At 40.4% G+C, this 19363-nt stretch overlaps 1 protein-coding gene and 1 long non-coding RNA gene across 5 annotated transcripts in view; one reads left to right on the top strand and one right to left on the bottom strand.

Annotated features, from left to right (window-relative positions):
- LOC308085604 (SPRY domain-containing SOCS box protein 4-like) overlaps positions 1 to 19363 on the bottom strand; it is a 121673-nt gene that overhangs the window by 64583 nt on the left and 37727 nt on the right. The window lies entirely within an intron of this gene.
- Positions 1087 to 9172, top strand: LOC308085611. The gene is made up of 7 exons (XR_013933194.1): positions 1087 to 1150; positions 1826 to 1875; positions 3091 to 3135; positions 3177 to 3331; positions 3533 to 3726; positions 6112 to 6225; positions 6490 to 9172. It is a non-coding gene; the product is annotated as an uncharacterized lncRNA (long non-coding RNA).

The raw sequence follows: 19363 nt of genomic DNA, 5'->3' as shown, positions 1-19363 counted from the left end.
AGTAGATTATTAACATCATTTTATCTGTAAATGGAACAGAGGGCCCCTAGGAACTCTGGGCACTTTTTTTTTTTTTAAAACACACTTATTTATTTATTTATATTTTACATGCATTTTATATCCACAGCCTCTTTGCCCTCTACACCCACATGAGCTGGAACCCATAAAAATCCCATTCTTCCAGCACGGTCTACTCTATAGTGCTGTTAGGAGAATTTTCGGAGCAGCCGCTGGGTCAGAGCAGATGACCACTTGCTGTGGCCTCACTTCTTCCACCCAATTTACTGCCCATATCAACACCACAACCTCCCTAACCCTAATATATAATGCTGTCACCATGCGTTAATATTAGGCCTTAGATGTCATCAAAACGTTTTTTATTTGGGGGACTGTCTCGCATTGGGAAACTTGACGCTGGACTTTGTGAATGTGGGACAGAAGAAACTGTACAGCATGTGATCATGGAATGTGCCATTTTCTGCATTACTAAATACTGGGCTATCCTGCTTCTCTATGACACGGGCCTGTACCATCGTGTGGGGCTATCAAACAAGCAGAATCTCTGTCATCTTTAAAGTCACTTCTAAAAACTCACCTATTCAGGAATGCCTTCCCCTAATTTACCTCATTTTCCCTATGTTGTAAATGCATATAAATGGTCTATATGTTGATGTAGGCACTTGTGTCTACATGAAATTGTATTTGTATTTACAGTTATATTTCTTTTAGACTCTTCTTATTTTTCTATAATGTGTTTTATCTTGTTAGAACTTGTGCTAACTTGATGTGTCCTTATTTGTCATATATACATATATACATTTTATATATATATATATATATATATATATATATATATATATATATATATATATATATATATATATATATATATATATATATATATATATATATATATATATAAATGTATGTATAAATGTATATATATATACTTAACTTACTTAACTTCTTTAATGAATCTCAATGAATATCAGTACATTGTACTCAAATCATTTGACGGCAGCCTCGCGTGACGTCACTTACGTAATGACGTCACGAACGTCATCTCCTCTTTCCAAAGTGGTTGTTGTTTTTCACGGCAGTGACCGCACTAAACCCATGCTGCTGGGAGCAGAATACCGTGCCGAAACTGGTAAGTTATTCTTTGGCTTAGAATCATATTTTCTCATTGCGTGTACCTTACTGATTAAATGCGTTTAGTGTTTGGTTGTTGTTGTTGTTTTAGTTTATGCATTTGTAGATTCAGCCATAAGCCAACGACGCTGCTGTTAGCTTAGCAGTTAGCTATCGCCAATCTGCAGACTGTACTATTAAACAACTGGGCTGACGATAAAAAGCGGTCTTTGTCAGTGAATACGTTGCCAATGTTTCCATGTCGATGGAAATATTTCCATGATGGTCATCATAACTCATTTTCAGTAATGGTAATAGTAATTTTATGTAACGTCGCCTCACCAGTGTTGCCAGATTTCGCGAGTGTAATAAGCAACCAGGTCTAAGAAAACAAGCTCAAAAGAAGCAACTATAGGCCACTTCAGACGTCGGCTATTTGAAAATAGCTGATCTACAAGCTCACAACTGCAATTAACCCACAACTACCATTATTTACTGGCAACTTAACTGGGAAAAACTGAAAGACCTGGCCACACTGCGTACCACCAGACTAATGCTAAAATCGGTGCGGTGGAAAAGCTGCTTTAAAGGAGAGCCTGTTTAGAGTCCGACGTCTGTGATAAGCGTTGAATATTTTCTGTGGTGTTGTAAAAAGATTGCAGCCTGTCTAATTTGTTTATTCTCCTCTCTTCAGTTTGGAACCAGACCAGAAACAAGCTGTACAAGAAGAAAACGGTCACCGTGGTATGTCTATAATGTCTTCTTCTTAGTCAGACAATGGCTTGGAAGTGTAAACTTTGTGGTGCCAACTTTGAGAAAAGGGCTCAACTGCTGGAACACTACCGTTTGCATCATAGCAATATCTCCTCAGTCAGTCCATTGCCCTGTCTCTACAATGACTGTGTGTGCACATTTCAGTCAATAAATGCCTTGAAAATTCATTTATCCAGGTTACATACCCAGAAAGTTTTTCAAAGTTACAATCAGCTGGAAAGTGTCATTTGTCTGTGCAGTATGTAAATTCACACAACCTTTTAATGACACAACTCTTTTTAGTCATTTAAGGACACATTTAAAAAACAATGAAATGGTGGATTGTCCATTCAAAAATTGTAACTACCGTAGTAATGTCATCTAAATTGTGAAGTCTCTGATTTTAAGAGTGAAATGGTCTTGATAGAAACAGACTGCCAACTTAGTCAAAGCACATCTGATGTGATCTGAGGTTTATGGTCCAATAGCCGCAAGCAACTTGGATGCTACAAATGCTATGTTCATCTAAGTTGCAATACCCGATCCCTTCCTTGACAGCCCATTCATGCAACATAAAAGTCCTATCTGACTGTATTACACTACACTTCCAAACTCGAACACACAGAAAATTAATCGCTGCACTGAATGTATTAACAGAATAGCTTGCAACATGTCTATGGTATCTTTAATTAAACAAATACTTGACAGACAAAGAGGATAATCCAAGCTATCCATACAGGTGCAATATTGATGAGTTTATCGTCGTTTAAAATCAGACTAAAGGAGTTTTCGGTGTCATGAATGAGCTGTCAAGGAAGGGTATTGCAACTTAGATGCAGATAGTATTTGTAGTATCAAAGTTGCTTGCCGCTAGATCTCCAATACTTAAGGAACAGAATATTGTATATATGTTGTTTAATTGACAATGTCAAGAATTTGGAGATGTGCATATCCTAGTCATTGTCTTACTGCAGTACTTACTACCTTACTTATGTTATCATCACTGCACATACCTGTACATGATGAGCATATGACACTAGTCCCATATAGAAGCTTACCCTCAGCTCCGAGATGAGGTTCTATATGGGGCTAATGATACACAATCTTTGAATCTTGAGACATTAAAGATTGGTGCCTAAAATGGCGAACAAAGTATCTACTATTAGTAGTACAAAATATCTAACCTAAATCATACTTATGCCATAGGTCCAGTTGGATCAACTGTACCTACAGGATGACCGAAATATGTCCGTCTGTCCCAGATGAGTTTTTGAGCAAGAGGCCACTTTGAGGTCTGTGGGGCTAGTGCCGTTGCAGAGCCTACTACACCACCCATTCCTCTTCAGGAGAACCATGCTGCCCGGTTCTCATTCCACCGACCGCCACCCAGTAGCACGGTTACGCCCGCCACCCTTCCTTGAGCAACTGTCCACAAAACAATCCAGAAGTAATCAAATACATTTCATTCTCAGTCACTAAACATCCTATGCAGTAATTGGTTGTTGTGTTGTACAATTCATATCAGTCTATAATTTCCTCATTTGATGTGAGACATTGAGGCGTGGTCTCGATGTCAATTGTACAAGAACATGGTATGTTCAATAGGCTTTGTGTGAAAAAGGTAGTAACAGTTCATTTAAATTTTCAGGAACATCATGATCGTTGACGGTGTGATGGTCAATGGCAAGTTGGCTTCCAAATCACAGATCACAGTCCGCTTCACCGATTTTGAGGCGAATGTGAGGGCGATATGCGGCGGTTCTGGACACCACCGGACAGCAGGTGTCTTTCGTGCTAACTGATGCCATGGCACCAGTTAGTGTGACTCCGAAGGAACTCGAGGTAAGTTTGATCACGTTAAAGGTTTAATGACATTCACTTTTACACCACATTCAAAGTCTTTGTCCTGGTCCTTCAAAAGTGTACAAAAAGTTTTAAGTGAAAATTCCATTCCAGTGATCAATGGCAGGTGTTTTTCTCTCACATTTCTAAAGCCTTTTCAACTGCAATGAAAAAAGAAATCTTTGCCTGCGGGTGTCGCTGGTGAGGGATTTTGCCTGTCAATCATCGCCTCTGCTCCGCCCCCCCAAAGGAAAGGATAGGGGAGGGGAGGGGCGAGGAGGAGAGTGGGCGGGATTATTCGACAGTGACCTCACTGTCGAAGGGCCAAGCTCAGATTACTTTTCAGCCTAATTATTCAGAAAACCCCAGACCACAGAAAATCCACTGAATGTTTTAAGTTCAGGTTTTTTGGGTGTAATTGAGGTCATAAAACCCCAAATAAAACATTGAAAATAAAAAAAGTGAAAATGAATGTCATGATACCTTTAAAGTAATTGAAGTAAATGCCCTTTTTGTGCACTACTAGGCTACCTTTTTTATGCTAGTGTTCCAAATGCTTATCTGGACCGTCTAAAATCTCTCTAAAAACAAACATGAACCCTAGCATCCATATCATGAGGTAAACATTTGGCGAAAATAGCAGATCTACTAGCTCAAAACACACTACGATGCGCTGTGAGCTTAATAGCAGATCTACAATCTCAGAACACACTGCAATGCGATGTGAGCTTGTAGATTATGGGCATAAATATTTGGTGTTTCGTGAAAACAGGAGGGCGCCTAAGATTTCTTGAGTAATTAAGCACTATATTGTGATTGTAATCATTGCTATAGAGTGTTTATAGAGGAAGGCAGGTGCCAAACAAGTTTATGCTCTGCCAGAGCAGCAGTTTGAACAGCTGCATACTAAGAAGAGGAGGTTGAGGTAGCTGAACTGCACATTTTTACATAGACCCAGTTTGGAAACTTCACTTTGGTCGATTATTACTCCCTACTTCAATATTACCAACTGGTATTATGTTTTATATCAGTTTTTATCGTTGGATTAGTCACCTTTACAACGAGGGCTAGTGTTTGTAGTGCAACAGGGCTAGTGTTTGTAGTGCAACAGGGCTAGTGTTTGCTTACAAGTGAGAGATAGAGATGGCCAGTTAAGCACATTTGCTACTACGTGGCTGATATCTAGCCTATAGTGTTTTCAGATACCGTACATATTTTAGTGTGCAGATTAAGTTTAAAATGAGTGTTACTGTCTGGATCTCAACTTGAATGAGATTCAAAACTTCTGTAATTCAAATCAGCTGGGTTTGAAGAACGTGCAGCTATGAGAATCAAACAGGTGGATGTAATCAAGATTCATTTAAAGTTGATCTCTGTCATCACGCAGCATGTTTTCTTTTACAGGAAGTAATTAAGATTGACTTTTTAGGGACTTTTGATATGAAAATACACAAATGGTTTAAAATAAATAAATTTGCATCTATTGATAGGTATGCCCATATGATGACCACGGATATGCTCTAAAAGTGTGAAAAACATTACCGTTACAAGGCAACCTCACAACGCGTGGCGCACTGTGAGCTTGTAGATCTACTATTTTCAGTGCTTTCATTTTAGTACTTTTACTTTTGGTACTTTCAGTATATTTTGGTGCCAATACTTTTGTACTTTTACTCAAGTAACATTTGGAACACAGGCCTTTTACTTGCAACAGTATTTTTATATTTTGGTATTGCTACTTTCACTTATCTGAGTACTTCTTCCACCACTGCCAGAGGGAAACTGTTTTCTCACTACTGCCCAAAGGTCTTGCAAACGTACGGTGAATGCACGTCGGGTTGAGTTCAGTCCGCAGCCAGACGGGTAGAAAATTCGAGCAAAATATGACAAATCTGTCTCCCCTCCAGTCCTTATTTCAGCCCACGGTTCTTAAGGAGACACTGTATGTCACTGGATAGGCCTGGCTTACTCTATATACAATATGTCGTGCTGTACTTTGTTTGTAAACCTTATCATCATTCATGACAGTTTTTATTCTTGAAGTGAAAAGTATTTCCTGCCCAGGCATCTCCTTCTGACCCCCAGGTGTTAGATATTATCATTAGTCAATTATTTTTGTATACTGTATATATGTTCCTTGTCTGTCATTACAATAGACGCCCAATGAAGACCTAAAAGTGTCAAAACGTTGCGCAAATATTAACAGTAACCTTTTGGAGGATAAAAACAGTGTGCGGATGTTTTATCTTCTCCTTGATTTTCGCCTTGATGTCCAGCACCTGGCCCAAATACAGGCTGCACATGTGCACACAATCTTCTCTGTGAACTGTCCTGTGTATGTTAAAATGACACTGGAAATCTTGATTAAAATGTTTTGTTTTGCAGTCAAGATGTTTGGTATATATGATGTCCCAGGTGTTGTGGCAACTGCTCTGCCCAACTTCGCATCCGTTCTGATGCCATTCCTGCGGCTGAGATTCCTCTTCCTCTCCAATTCAGGTAGGCCTACATACCGCACCGGATAGATATAGCCTATGTGTACATATTTAGATACTTATTTTTATTGATCTTTGTATCTCTTCCCCTTGCTCCCCCTTCTGCTTCCCTTTCTCTTTTTATGGAAATACACAATGAAGCTTGCAAAAAACAATTTCACCCCCTGTTTAACACCTTTAAACCTGTGATGTGACAATAAAGTTGATTCTGATTCAGGAGATGACAGCTGAGGCTTTCAGTCATGTTGCTCTTTGCTCTTTCCCAAAGGCTGGACCTCGAAGGCGACCGCCGCCACTTCATAGGCGAAATTCTGAATGCCAGAGAGGACTTTGAGTCATCAAGGCCTGGAGAAATGTGGGTGCTATGTTGAAGCTGCGAAGAGAGTGGGCCCACAAAGAGTGCACAGAGGGAGGGAAAATCTACAAATGTCACAATTGTAAGCTCCAGGCGCTGGGGAGGTGCAGTGGTAGTCTAGGTGTTGGAATCCTCTGTGGCGCATTCGGCCTGACTGAGCATAACAAGCAATCAACAATGTTGATTATAGCATTTCTAGTAGTATGTTGTTAGTATGATACTAATGTAGTATCACATTTAAAAGTTAAGATGTGACTATCATAAGAAATTACTTAACCTGGGCAGCAGTAAAAACACGTGAGTTTGCCCTGCTACTGTGGTGAGCTCAGAGATGAGAGGTACGAAGGTACTCGGGGGTCACTGATGGTTGCGGCAATTCCTGAGATATTAGGTACATGAATATTGCTGATGGCATTCAGATGGTCATATGAGGCATCTTACAATAATGTAAGCAAACAGCTACAACTAATCTTTAATAATGGGTCAGATAAAGGCGTGTCAGTGCTGACACATCTAAAACGAACATACCCATTATTTGCTGCGAGACAGTCCCTCTTAGCAGACCAAGAGATGGTAATTGTGACAGGTGATTGTCTTAATGCTGGGCACGTAGTGCTTGTGATTCCTGAAGGTACAAGATTAATGTTGATTATAGCTTTTCTAAAGTATCACATTTAAAAGTTAAGATGAGTCTAACATCTGGGCAGTAGAAACCACGCGACTTTGCCCTGCTACTGTGGTGGGCTCCGAGATGAGAGGTACGAAGGAACTCTCTGGTGTCACTGATGGTTACAGCTATCATTAATAATGGGTGTTTTGGATTCAGGCCTGTCAGTGCTGACACATCTAAATCTAACAGACCCACCTTGTGTTTCTTACAATACATAGCATGCCATATTATTTATTTGCCATATTTTTTAACCGGAACTGGAAAACAAAGTTGAAAATCAGCCTGGGGTTTCATATCCCTTTTAAATTGAGTGCTGTTTGCATATTGTCTATTGCCTGATGTGGCACTTCATGTTCTTCAGGAATCTGTAATGTTTGACTGGTAGAAGGAGATGGGGCTTGGGCATTTACAGTGGCTCACGTGATCTGTCGATACAGATGAAGGCTTTATAATTCCACCTGTAGATATCGGTTAGACAAAGTGACAGTGCTTTGAAATTAAAATAATCCATACAGTAACTCCATTACTTCCTCACAAGGTAATATGTACAGCCTGCTTTTTCAAAAAGACAGCAGCTTTTGAAGCTCCTACCCTTGCCAACTCAAACCCAATCAAACTATCAATGTTGGCAAATTACATTATTTAAAGGACAAATTCACCTATTTTCAACCAATCTTACTAAAAATGGTCTTCACTAATGCTCATCAACCAGTCACTCATAGCTGTGACAGGTTGACCTCTCACTGCCTGCTTATTTTTAACTATTGGATATGTCAATGTCTTGACCTATCCACTAGTGACTAGCCTATAACAAGACATCAATGAATCCCTTTGTCATAGGGACCAAGGTTTGATTTAATGCCATTATCCACAGAGATATGCAATGATGTTCATCACTTACAGTGCAAAGATGATACCCTACTTGAAAATGATATATATCAATATGGCACATTTTTGTTGATTCCGTTCTATAATGCTATCTAAACTTTACCTAATCCATGAGTGGAAAACTTCTGCAGATCAGCTTCCACCAGATTTCTTTTTAGAGTAGCCAATTATTGTGACTATGTTTTGCACCCCATCTGTCGTCATTCTGTCTTTGTACAGCTAATCTCCAGCACTGTTGGATTCATTGACAGGAACTTGCTTCCCTTTCTACCACAAGACGACTTCAGTCGTCGTCGTACAGCAATAGCTGGCCTGATGGCAGTGAAACTGTGCACACACACTCACTGAATTCCAGAGCAGAACCTCTGGTCCCAATTTCTCACATGGGCCTTTTACAGCGCTACCAGGAGGCCGATTTGTGTTAATATTAAACTCATTAGAATATTTGTTATTCAATAGTTATTCAATTTCCAGCTAAAACGTTGATAAATATATGTACTTATTACTAATCCACCATACAACAACCCATAGACTAGTAATTATAGACTAATACAGTACTATGGTGTTGCTTGCATCTGGTTTTTGGCAAGCAACAACCTCTCACGACAGAGTATATTAATAATATATTGTGTTTTGTATACATTCCTTGTTCCTTGTAAGATGCTGTCTTTTTAATGTTTTGTGGTCTTTGTGTAGGCTATTGAGAGTTCAGTCTTATAATGTAGGCTAATTTGTTCTCTTTCATATAGCCTAATGTTATTGTGTGAAGACATAATGGTTCTGAATGCAACGGTTTTTATGCACTTTGTTCTGTGTGGCATGTTCTTTGAGCCACAGAGGTCACTGAGAGTTTTACCGTTGAAATATTGTCCTTTGCACTAGTTCATTCTTGTGGTGTCCTTTGCACAGAAAGTTATACCTCAAAATGGTTCCGTCTTGATATGTCTGTTATTAGCCTTGATATGTCTTATTAGCCTATCAATGCATTGTAACCTATTTTCGATGCACCTTTGAATGCATTCTATATGCTAAGTTGACAAGATGAATGCAAATGTGGGGGGGTTGGGGTGCAATAAATCTTGCAAATACAAATGGACTTCTTTTCTATATCATAGACTGTAAATCTGATTGATTTGGGGTGTTGTTACATGTTTAAACCTGCAGGGGTCATTGCAGATATGCTTGCATGGGCCCTTACAAAACTCGTGGCAATATTGTGTTCAGTCAGCTGTCATTCAACTATTCTAAATCAGTTTGGGATTTTTTAAAAATATTTCAATCAACTCAAACCATAACGTTGTTGTAATCAATCTATTTTACCAACAAGGAATTGACACAAACACACCAACGTCTGGTACATATGGTAAGTTATCACTTACATATAGGGCGCGTTCGAAAATACAGCACTGAGCGCACTGGCCAATACAAACTAATAAGCGAGTGTGCTCCGGTGCGTAATTTTCGAACGCACCCATAGTCTTCATCTTTGGTATGAAAACAATGTTAAACAGGTACGTGAATGAAGTATAATTGAAAACGATTTGTTTAGTGCCGTTTTCTAGCAGTGTAACGAGGCATTAGAATCTCGAGACTCATATCAGGGCTTAAATTTTAACATAGGACAGCGTCCTTTTTCGTTTTAATAACTCACGCCCTGTTAAATCAACTGAAAAACTGTGTTTATCATAGCAGACATGTGTACAGTGTACTTTGCTTGAAAATAATACATATGTCGGTAAAAAATTGATGATTAAAAGAATGAAAAGAGAGAAAACTGTACAATAAGGCTCGCCCCCCCCCCCCTTTAAATTAGGTAATTTTGGATATCTAAAATGACGTCATTTTGGATATCTAAAATGGTAGTTTGTCCTAGTAAGAACTGCATTGTAGATATCTGAAAGAGTAGATCCTCCTAGTAAGAATTCTATTGCAGATATCCTGAATGTTGGTTATAGATATACAGAATGCAGTTACGGATATCCGAAACTAAAAGCCCAATACACATGAATGGGAAAAGTGACGTCATTCCTCCTAGGAAGAATGACGTTCCGGATATCTCAAATGACAGTTCCTCCTAGGAGGAATGTCATTATGAATATCCGAAACGTTAGTTTTGACTAGGAAGAACTAAATTATAGATATCCAGTCTAGCTAGTTCCTCCTAGGAGGAATGTCATTATGGATATCTGAAACGTTAGTTTTGACTAGGAAGAACTGAATAATAGATATCCAGTAGCTATTAAATGTTAAAACGGCTAGCCATACTATTTATGCTAGTAAGAATGTAGTTATAGATATCTTTAATAAGGATTTTGACTAGTCAAAATGCAGTTTTTACTAGTCAAAATGCAGTTTTGACTAGTCTAAATGTAATTACAGATATCTGCAATTACTTTATGACTAGTAAGAATACAGTTTTAACTAGGAGAAATGCTATTTGCGATATCACAAATATAATTCTAGATAGTCAATGGACACTTTTTATATTAAAATGGCGTAATATCTACCTGTCACCAGATATCTGTAATTGTATTGTTCCTAGTCATAATACTAATTGCAGATATCTGAAATTACATTTGTACTAGTAATAATATGAATTGTGGATATCCATAATTCCATTTGTACTAGTCAATATGTATTTATGGACATACTAAATGTAATTATGGAGGTCTGGAATGATTTTATAATTTCGGATATCTAAAATGGTAGTTTGTCCTAGTAAGAACTGCATTGTAGATATCTGAAAGAGTAGATCCTCCTAGTAAGAATTCTATTGCAGATATCCTGAATGTTGGTTATAGATATACAGAATGCAGTTACGGATATCCGAAACTAAAAGCCCAATACACATGAATGGGAAAAGTGACGTCATTCCTCCTAGGAAGAATGACGTTTCGGATATCTCAAATGACAGTTCCTCCTAGGAGAAATGTCATTATGGATATCCGAAACGTTAGTTTTGACTAGGAAGAACTGAATTATAGATATCTAGTATACATATCCAGTCTAGCTATTAAATGTTAAAACGGCCACTTATTTTTTTTTACGGATTTTAAGATATCTGAAATAGAATTTTGAATAGGAGAAATTCAATTATAGATATCTTGAAATACAATTTCTACTAGTAAGAATGTCATTATGGATATCTTTAATTATAATTATGACTAGTGAGAATACAGTTTTAACTAGGAGAAACGTGTTTTGGGATATCTAAAACATATATTACAGATAGGAGCATGATTAGATTAAATGTTAAAACGGCTTGCCATACGTACACCCACTGAACCCACACTACGATGGGGGAGGGCTCGCACATTTAGAGCAATACACAAAGTTGACTCGCTGTATCGCGCTAAGCCACCGAGTCACTGGGATCTCACATACCCTGATTCCATGTTGGCAACCGTAACAGAGAGTGCTTTTGTTTTACCACGACTGTACTAAGTGAGGAAAAACAAATAGACAAAACAAAAAACCTGAAGTTATTGTATACTAGATCATATACTGTAGTACAAGCATAAGTTAGAATTGGATAGACAGGACCTTAATGGAAACAAGCCCTGAGGGCTTATCTGGGTTATCCTTTTAGCATTCTTTTGTATAAATCTGTGCCACGTGCCTTGTTTTTGCAAACTGTTAATAAAGTATTCAATCAATAAAAAATCACACCCAGTGTGAAGTGGACGGTGTGGCCATCACAGTGGTCATCACAGTGATGGAAGCTCACTTTTTTAAGTGCATAGTCCTATTTATAGGTTATTAATTTCATCATGTGTCTCGCTAGCCAATCACAGTGCTGAATAGAGTCAGCCAATAGAGTCAGCCAATCACAGTACAGCTAGGGGTGTACTAATGCTAGGGGTGTACTAATTATGAGCCAATCACAGTACAGCGAAGGGTGTACTAATGAGGTGTCCCAACCCCACTTATAGGGGCGGCTACACCGCCCGAAAATACACAAAAATCAGTTTGGCCAGCATTGCTGTGGCCATTGATCTCCATATATGGGTATGTGAACTCATTCACAACAGAAATCGTTGTGTTGATTTGCGCCGATGTTATCTCTATATATGGGCATACAACTCCTGCCTAACAATGTCGATTTGGGCATGTGACATGCCGATTTACACCGACATCGAGTATGTCCATATTTGGGGTGATAATATATTTGGGCAACGTGACAATTAACCTGCCCATCGTTGCCGGGTTTATTGTGTTGACGGGCCCGCCTTCTGACCACAACTTATACTTTATGTAGTAGATATTCACTTAAGTATTTAATAGTTACAAGTTTTAAATAGAAAATATACATCACAATAGATGCGCCACCATCTTTATTGTAGTTCAGTCAAGTCCCGCCCCGCTTCCATGCCCATTGGTTGCTTGGTTGAACCACAAGCCGCTCTCTCCATCCAAAACCAGTTTTTCAGTTGCCTCATATTGATATTTAATGTTTTAATTTGTAATTCTTATTTTAAACTTGGTCTTAGTAAAAAGGAACATCTTGGGTGCAGTATAGTGACTGGGCATGTGTTATTTTTACTCAGCATAAACAACCACTGCTATGCGGAAGGAGCTTACGGATTGGTCGGTCAGGGAGTCACAGGGACAAATCAGAAGAAAACCTATGGAATGGAGCTTTAAGCTCACTGGCCCTCATTTATCAACGGAGCGTATAAACCATATATTTTTTTCCATATATTCGTCCGTACACCAACGTCGAAGTCACATTTATCAACGAATCCTACACAGCGAATCCTAGCGTACATTGGGTTGGAGCCTTGATAAATGTCACGGCTGAAACCGAGCGTCATTTAAATAACACGCCCTTAAATATTCTCGAAACGCCCTGATTTTACGACATGGAGAACCGCACACGCCTCTCCCTATCTCACACACACATACACACACACACGCCCAACTGTGTCTTTCATGTAATCTGTAGCGGTACAATCTTTGTCACGTAGGCTTGTAGCCTACATGAATGACATATTATGATACCAATCACATCACCATGAATGGGGTTTGTATATTCATTTATTTAACCCATAACGAGCAGTGCACAAGCAGTCATGTAGGATATTCCCAGTGAGACTCGGACGGGCGGCAGTGATCCCGTGCTGCCACGTTAATAAGAGATTCGATCGTCGGGTTTATATCCTTAACCCAGCCAGGTTGTGTAGCCTACATAACTCTCTATGACATAACTCCATAACATAGGACAAGCTTCTGTAAGTTTGTAGACCTCACTGTCCATGAAAAGATGGTCGGGGCTCCCGAAAATGCTCTCGCAGAAGCGCTCGTATATTTTGAAAATAGCAGATCTACAAGCTCACAACGCGTCGGGATGGGACCTGTTGTGAGCTTGTAGATCTGCTATTTTCATATAGCCAATGCAGCCAGATCTGCAAGCTTAACCGAATGACTGTTAAAGCAGTTTGTTTAAATTACTTTATAAAATGATATACATTTAGGAGTGGATTATGTGTCCAGATGCCTGTAAGACAGTCAGACAATGCTGCTCCGCAGGTCTAGAATGGAATAAACGGGCGCAGCCAAAGTCAACAACTGCTATCAACCAGACGTGAAATCTCAGCGTACGGTAGGATGAAGCCAACGTCAGGATATATTGATAAATGCCGAAAGTTGCGGTGATCTCGCCGTACGCCCATTATTTGGTCGGCGCCAAATGGTTGAACTGGTTGATAAATGAGGGCCAATGTTTCCAGCTGTTGCTCAGTCTTGAATTCTCCTGCCATGGTTATTTCCAGTCTGGAGCACAGCACACTATTTTCTGCTATTTAGCTTTTGTGTTTTCTTTTTTTTTACCCTTGCCGACCTGAATTTGTAATTTTTGTCTGCCGCTTCAAGTAATCTCAGTACAGATACAATGCTAGGCTGTGTATGGGGTACTGGTGTACCACATACACCAGTGCAAACAAAGAGACCATAAGTGCAAAAGGAAAGAACATACATTACACAACTCCACATAATATCATACAATTACAGCAGCCTTTGTGTATTGATCAACTATAATAGGGCTCTGGGTAAGAAGCCCAGGTTAAGGAGTTGTGTTCTGCCTCCTAGTGACCTGTACCTTCTGCCAGAGGGGACATGCTGCAAAAGACGGTGAGCTGGTTGGAAAGTCATCTGTGTGTGTGTGTGTGTGTGTGTGTGTGTAGAAATAAAACTGAACATTAAGAGAGTAAAATTACTCGACTCAATAAAAGGCAGCTGCAAACAAAGAGTTTTACACTGAAACGTCCTAAGTGACGTCAGTACTAGGCACTTTTGGACAGCCTTTTGATAATTGGCTCTAGAATGAGCACGTGACTGGAGCAAGTGACCTCGTCTGCTGAAAACTTTGTCCGCGGGCGACCTCGTCTGCTGGAACACGGCTGCAGCCAGCGGGCAGAAAACAGAAATCGATAGGCCAATACATCCGGCAAAACACTCAGGTGCCTTATAAGCTCCGGTCGGATCAAGAACCAAATTGTTACATATTTCCATTAGGTCAGGTTTGTGTTCACACCGTCTCTGCCTCCCTCCAAGTAATTATGACAGCACAATCGTTCTCTAAATGTACTGGTTAGATTTATTAAGCTCCAAAACCATCCAAAGTAAACTCTATTGTGCCAAATTACAATGAACTGACACAGAGGCAGTTATACCGTCCTGTGTTAGCGACCAAAATGTGTAAAGCATTTCTAGGGAAAATCACTTCATTGCTACAGACAACAATGGAGCAACAGCAGTGTATTATGATAGCTTTCATTATTGTGATCTCCAATCAAATAACAGTGTGAGCACATCTCAATTACATGTGTTAATCACGGCCGCTTACATGACATAATAGTAAAAAAAATAAGCCAAAACGCAAGCATTTCAGCAGCACAGGGAATGAACAACAACGGACGAACACACACACACGGTACAGGGATTTGAGGTTTAACTAACGATAGCTACACGCCATGAAACGGGCAGAAAGTAATAATCAATGCCACCTAAATTATTTTGTAAAAAAAGGCTAACATGAACATAAAGCCTAGGTCAAGAGCACAATTCAACACAATCACCATCACTGTGGTTGTTAATGGTGTAAGTCTATTCAGATGTAGGCTACAGTAGCCACGAGGACAAAGCAAGCCCTAGTGAATGTTCTCTGTGACTTGTAGAAGATGAGTGAAATGTAGCCTATGTCGGCTATAATATGATCAGCCATTGCATTGGAACCAACAACCCTTGAATTAATTATTGTCCCACTTGAATGAATCTGCTGGTGCACATTGCCTATTCACATTAATATTCACGCAACAACATAGGAACGCTACTCTGCAACTCCCGAATGCAACAGTAGACCCAATAGCCTACTGTAGGCTGCGGCACAGCTGATATATCGATACTTAAAGGGATAGTTCACCCATTTTTTTCTATCGATTAGTCACCCCATGGAGACTTGAATTCATGGATAGTTTTGTTGCTTTTGTCGCATTACTAAGCCAATCATGTGATGACCGGCAGCGGTTTCGGTAGGACACAAAGAGTGTCCTTTGTGTCTCCTAACGGAACCGCTGCCTACCGATCCGCACAGATCCTTGGAGAGAGAGAAAAGGCAGAGAAGCCAGTGGCATCCGATTTATTCAAATCATTCCTGTTTTTCAAGATTTAAAAGAACTAAGAGTAGCACCAGTGAAAGTTAGAGAAAGAGGAATGAGTGACAGAAATTAAGAGGCAGACGGAATGATGAGGTGATCACAAACAGGAGCTACATCCCCAACACAACTGAGACAAACTGCAGTCCACACACTACACTACCAGTCTCATGGCCACTACAAATGAAAAGGTTTTAGTTTACATATTCATTGCTTTACAGCCATGAATGATGCACCCTGCCATTTGTGAGAGAATGAAGGGACTATTTATCCCGCAGCATAATGTACTGAGGGACAAAGAGATTGTGATCACAGTGGCTCTGGGCTCAGTCACCAATGCTCTGTGTGTGTCTTTGTGTGTGTGTCATGAATCCAACACAAATTATTGCTTATATACATATACACAGGCGCTCAGTACACAGCGCATACACAATTGATTCCCGGCCCTCAAGGGAAAACACTGCATGGGCAGATAAGACAATAACATGACAAGCCGAAGAGAAGGACCCCTGATGCGGAGATAGAGAGAACAAGTGATGAGAAAGAACAACATGTAGAAGCAATTGATGGCGTGCCAGACCATTCCCAGAATCAGAGACCAATCGATCTACAGCTGATCCGAGATCCATACAGAGGAGTTCACAAACCAACCACCAACAGTCAGGACGAGAACAAAGCCAGTCCAATGCAGATGCACCGATTTGTTGTGACTCAGTCACACAAGTGGATCTCTCAAAGCACATCACTGCTTAGACCATTACCCCAAGTATAGCAGCAAACACATGTGTGTGCATGCGTGCGTGCCCAGTGTACACATGATATAAACACACACATCCCTAAACTCAAAGGACAGCAAGGTACACACACCATCTGGTGTTTACAAAGAGTTTCAACCAGTCCGACTCTCTGTTCGCTTTGCCAAACACAGGAGAGGGAGAGAGAGAGTGGCAGAAAGAGAGGAGATTAATGTAGAAGGCTAGAAAATCCTGAGGGGGTCAGGAGATTAACGTAGGAGGTTACAACACACAGGGGCATGGCTGGTGGTGAAGGCTGGCAGGGCAGCTCTCTGAGGAGCCCAAAGCGAGATGTACAGAACAGGAGGAAGTAGAAATGGAAGAGGAGAGATAGGACCTGTGATGAGAGCATAGTGTCGCTGTCGGGGAGAAACCTTGAATGACCAAAACAGTTACTTTTCAGGGAATGGAAAAATCAGGACAGTTGTTTGATGATAAGGAGGAGGAAGGCTGATGGAAAATACACCAAAATATTTTGGATAAATAGAAGATAAACGACAAAGAAATAGACAGATTGTCAGAATAAAGAGTTCAGGGTCAGGGTCAGTTAGCGAAAATGCCAACGTCTCTTTTCTCGCAGAGTGAAAATGTTCAGATTTTTTTTGTCAATCCCAAAATTCCTAGAGTCCTAGAGACCACCGATTACTAATGTTTTGACCAATATTTTCTCAAAAAGTGAAACATTTTCTAATTAACTAAGCAAACAACTAAAACCACAAATAACCTTTTTATAGATAAAAAAATAACACAAACTTAACTTACGCCCTATTCAAAATATGCCGATCTACAAGCTCACAATGCGTCGCAACGCAACTTCGCACCGTGACCTTGCAATGCCGTGCATTATGAGCTTGTAGATCTTCTACTTTGGAAGATATAAAACTTCTGAAAACGTTTGAAAAGATGTGCCTATAATGACATGCCTAAAATAGGGACACCAGGTTGAAAGTGGTAAATAAAATCGAAAGACAAATCGGCTGCACAATTGTTGATTGAAATAATGCCTGATATGTCGGTCTTGATGATTTATCGGTGTGGATCTGTTTCCCTCTTTCCTTTCCTTCAGACCCTTCTCTCACCCTAACAGCTCTTCCATAGGAGCCACTGTCCACCAGCCACTGCAGGGCTTACTCAGGGTCAGTTCGCGGAAATGACTCAATGACTCAAAACTGACAGCATCGCTATTCCCCCCCCCCCCCCCTCTTTTCCGTTTCTTCTCCATGAAATTTGTATTCCTCCCCACTGATTTTCTACCCCTCTTAGAGCAGGCTGGTCTATATAGTAGGCTACAACAGCAGTGTATAAACTTGTTATCTGGAGAGGGCGAGAGGCCATCAAATGATGAAGGCCACTGGTACTGTGACGACCATTGTTAACATATCAAACGCTCTGCGCCAGTCCAATGCAAACACACACCCACACACACAGCTCCAGGCTACGCAAGCACAGACTGGTGTGTGAGGGCTTTGAAGTCTCTGTCACACATACACACGCGCGCTTATCTGTGCTCGGATGATAGAACATCAGCTGAGGGCAATGATGACATGGCACTGCACACATGTAGACCTCTCACACAGGCTGCCAATGTCAACCTGATGGGCTTATAGGAGCTGAGGGATAGACAGGCACAGTGGCACACGGTCGCTTGGATGTTTACTCCAAGGTCCAGGTCTATTTTCAGTGTCAAGGTGGGATACAAGATGACAAGGTGGGATAGTGTCCCCTAAAGGAGACACTATCATGCTTTTGATTTGCATTTCAGTTAATTGTTGATGATTATCATAGTGCATAGAAACAATATTTACCATACAATCCATATTGACAGAAATTTCCCCTGTCTGTTTTGTATGTGTACGCGCGTGCGCGCACACACACACACACACACACACACACACACACACACACACACACACACACACACACACACACACACACACACGAAAATAATCTAACAGACTACATCAACTGGCGAGCCCAAGCACCAGGTCTCTTCCAATGCACTGCCTAATTTTCTTGGCACCGAATTTGCATTCATTAGTTTTGTTATATATAAATAGTACACTAAACAGTGTCCTCTTCTTATGACATCTCTTCTCCACTCCATCCTTTCCTCCTCTCAACTCCCCACAGCCTTTCTCCTTCTGTTCCTTCTCTGTCCCCCACAGCTCTTCCATAGGAGGTGCTGTCCATCAGTCACTGCGGAGCCTACTGTAAATGGATTCCCATTAGCATCTTGTGTTGTCTGAGTTTCGGCTCATTGGCTCCCAGCAGGGATCGATAGAGCTCCTATTGGAGCCAGGATCGCCCGCAGGGTCGACTGCATTGAAACATTAGGAAAACACAATGATACTTTATGTGGGTAGATGATGGGGTGTGGAAGCAAAGTATGGGTTCGGATTGTGCTATGATGCAGGCTATTTATGAACAGTAGGTGGAGATTTTGTATGCATATGAACAGTGCTGTAAGGTTTTGATGGCACATGTGCAAAGAAAAAAACACAGAGAAACACACACACATACACACACAAGTCTAAAATGACTCACAGTTAACTTCAACGACCTCATATGCCAGGTCAATTTGAGATGTGTAATTAGGAGTCAGGACTGAACTAGCCTACCGTAGAAGAGGTGAAACACAATACAGAGCTGCTGGAGCAGTTCTAATCATATCTGACTCCTCCAAGCCAGCCGACCGCTCGGCCAAAGTGAAACACTACACTACAGGACGAGGAGTCATGTTGAGGAGACAGAGTGGCTGGCTACAGATGCAACCAAAAGAAGGA

The sequence above is a fragment of the Gymnoscopelus braueri genome, assembly GCF_963280865.1.
Source record: "Gymnoscopelus braueri genome assembly, chromosome: 5".
NCBI lineage: Eukaryota > Metazoa > Chordata > Actinopteri > Myctophiformes > Myctophidae > Gymnoscopelus > Gymnoscopelus braueri.
This window is presented reverse-complemented; position numbering and strand designations above follow the sequence as displayed.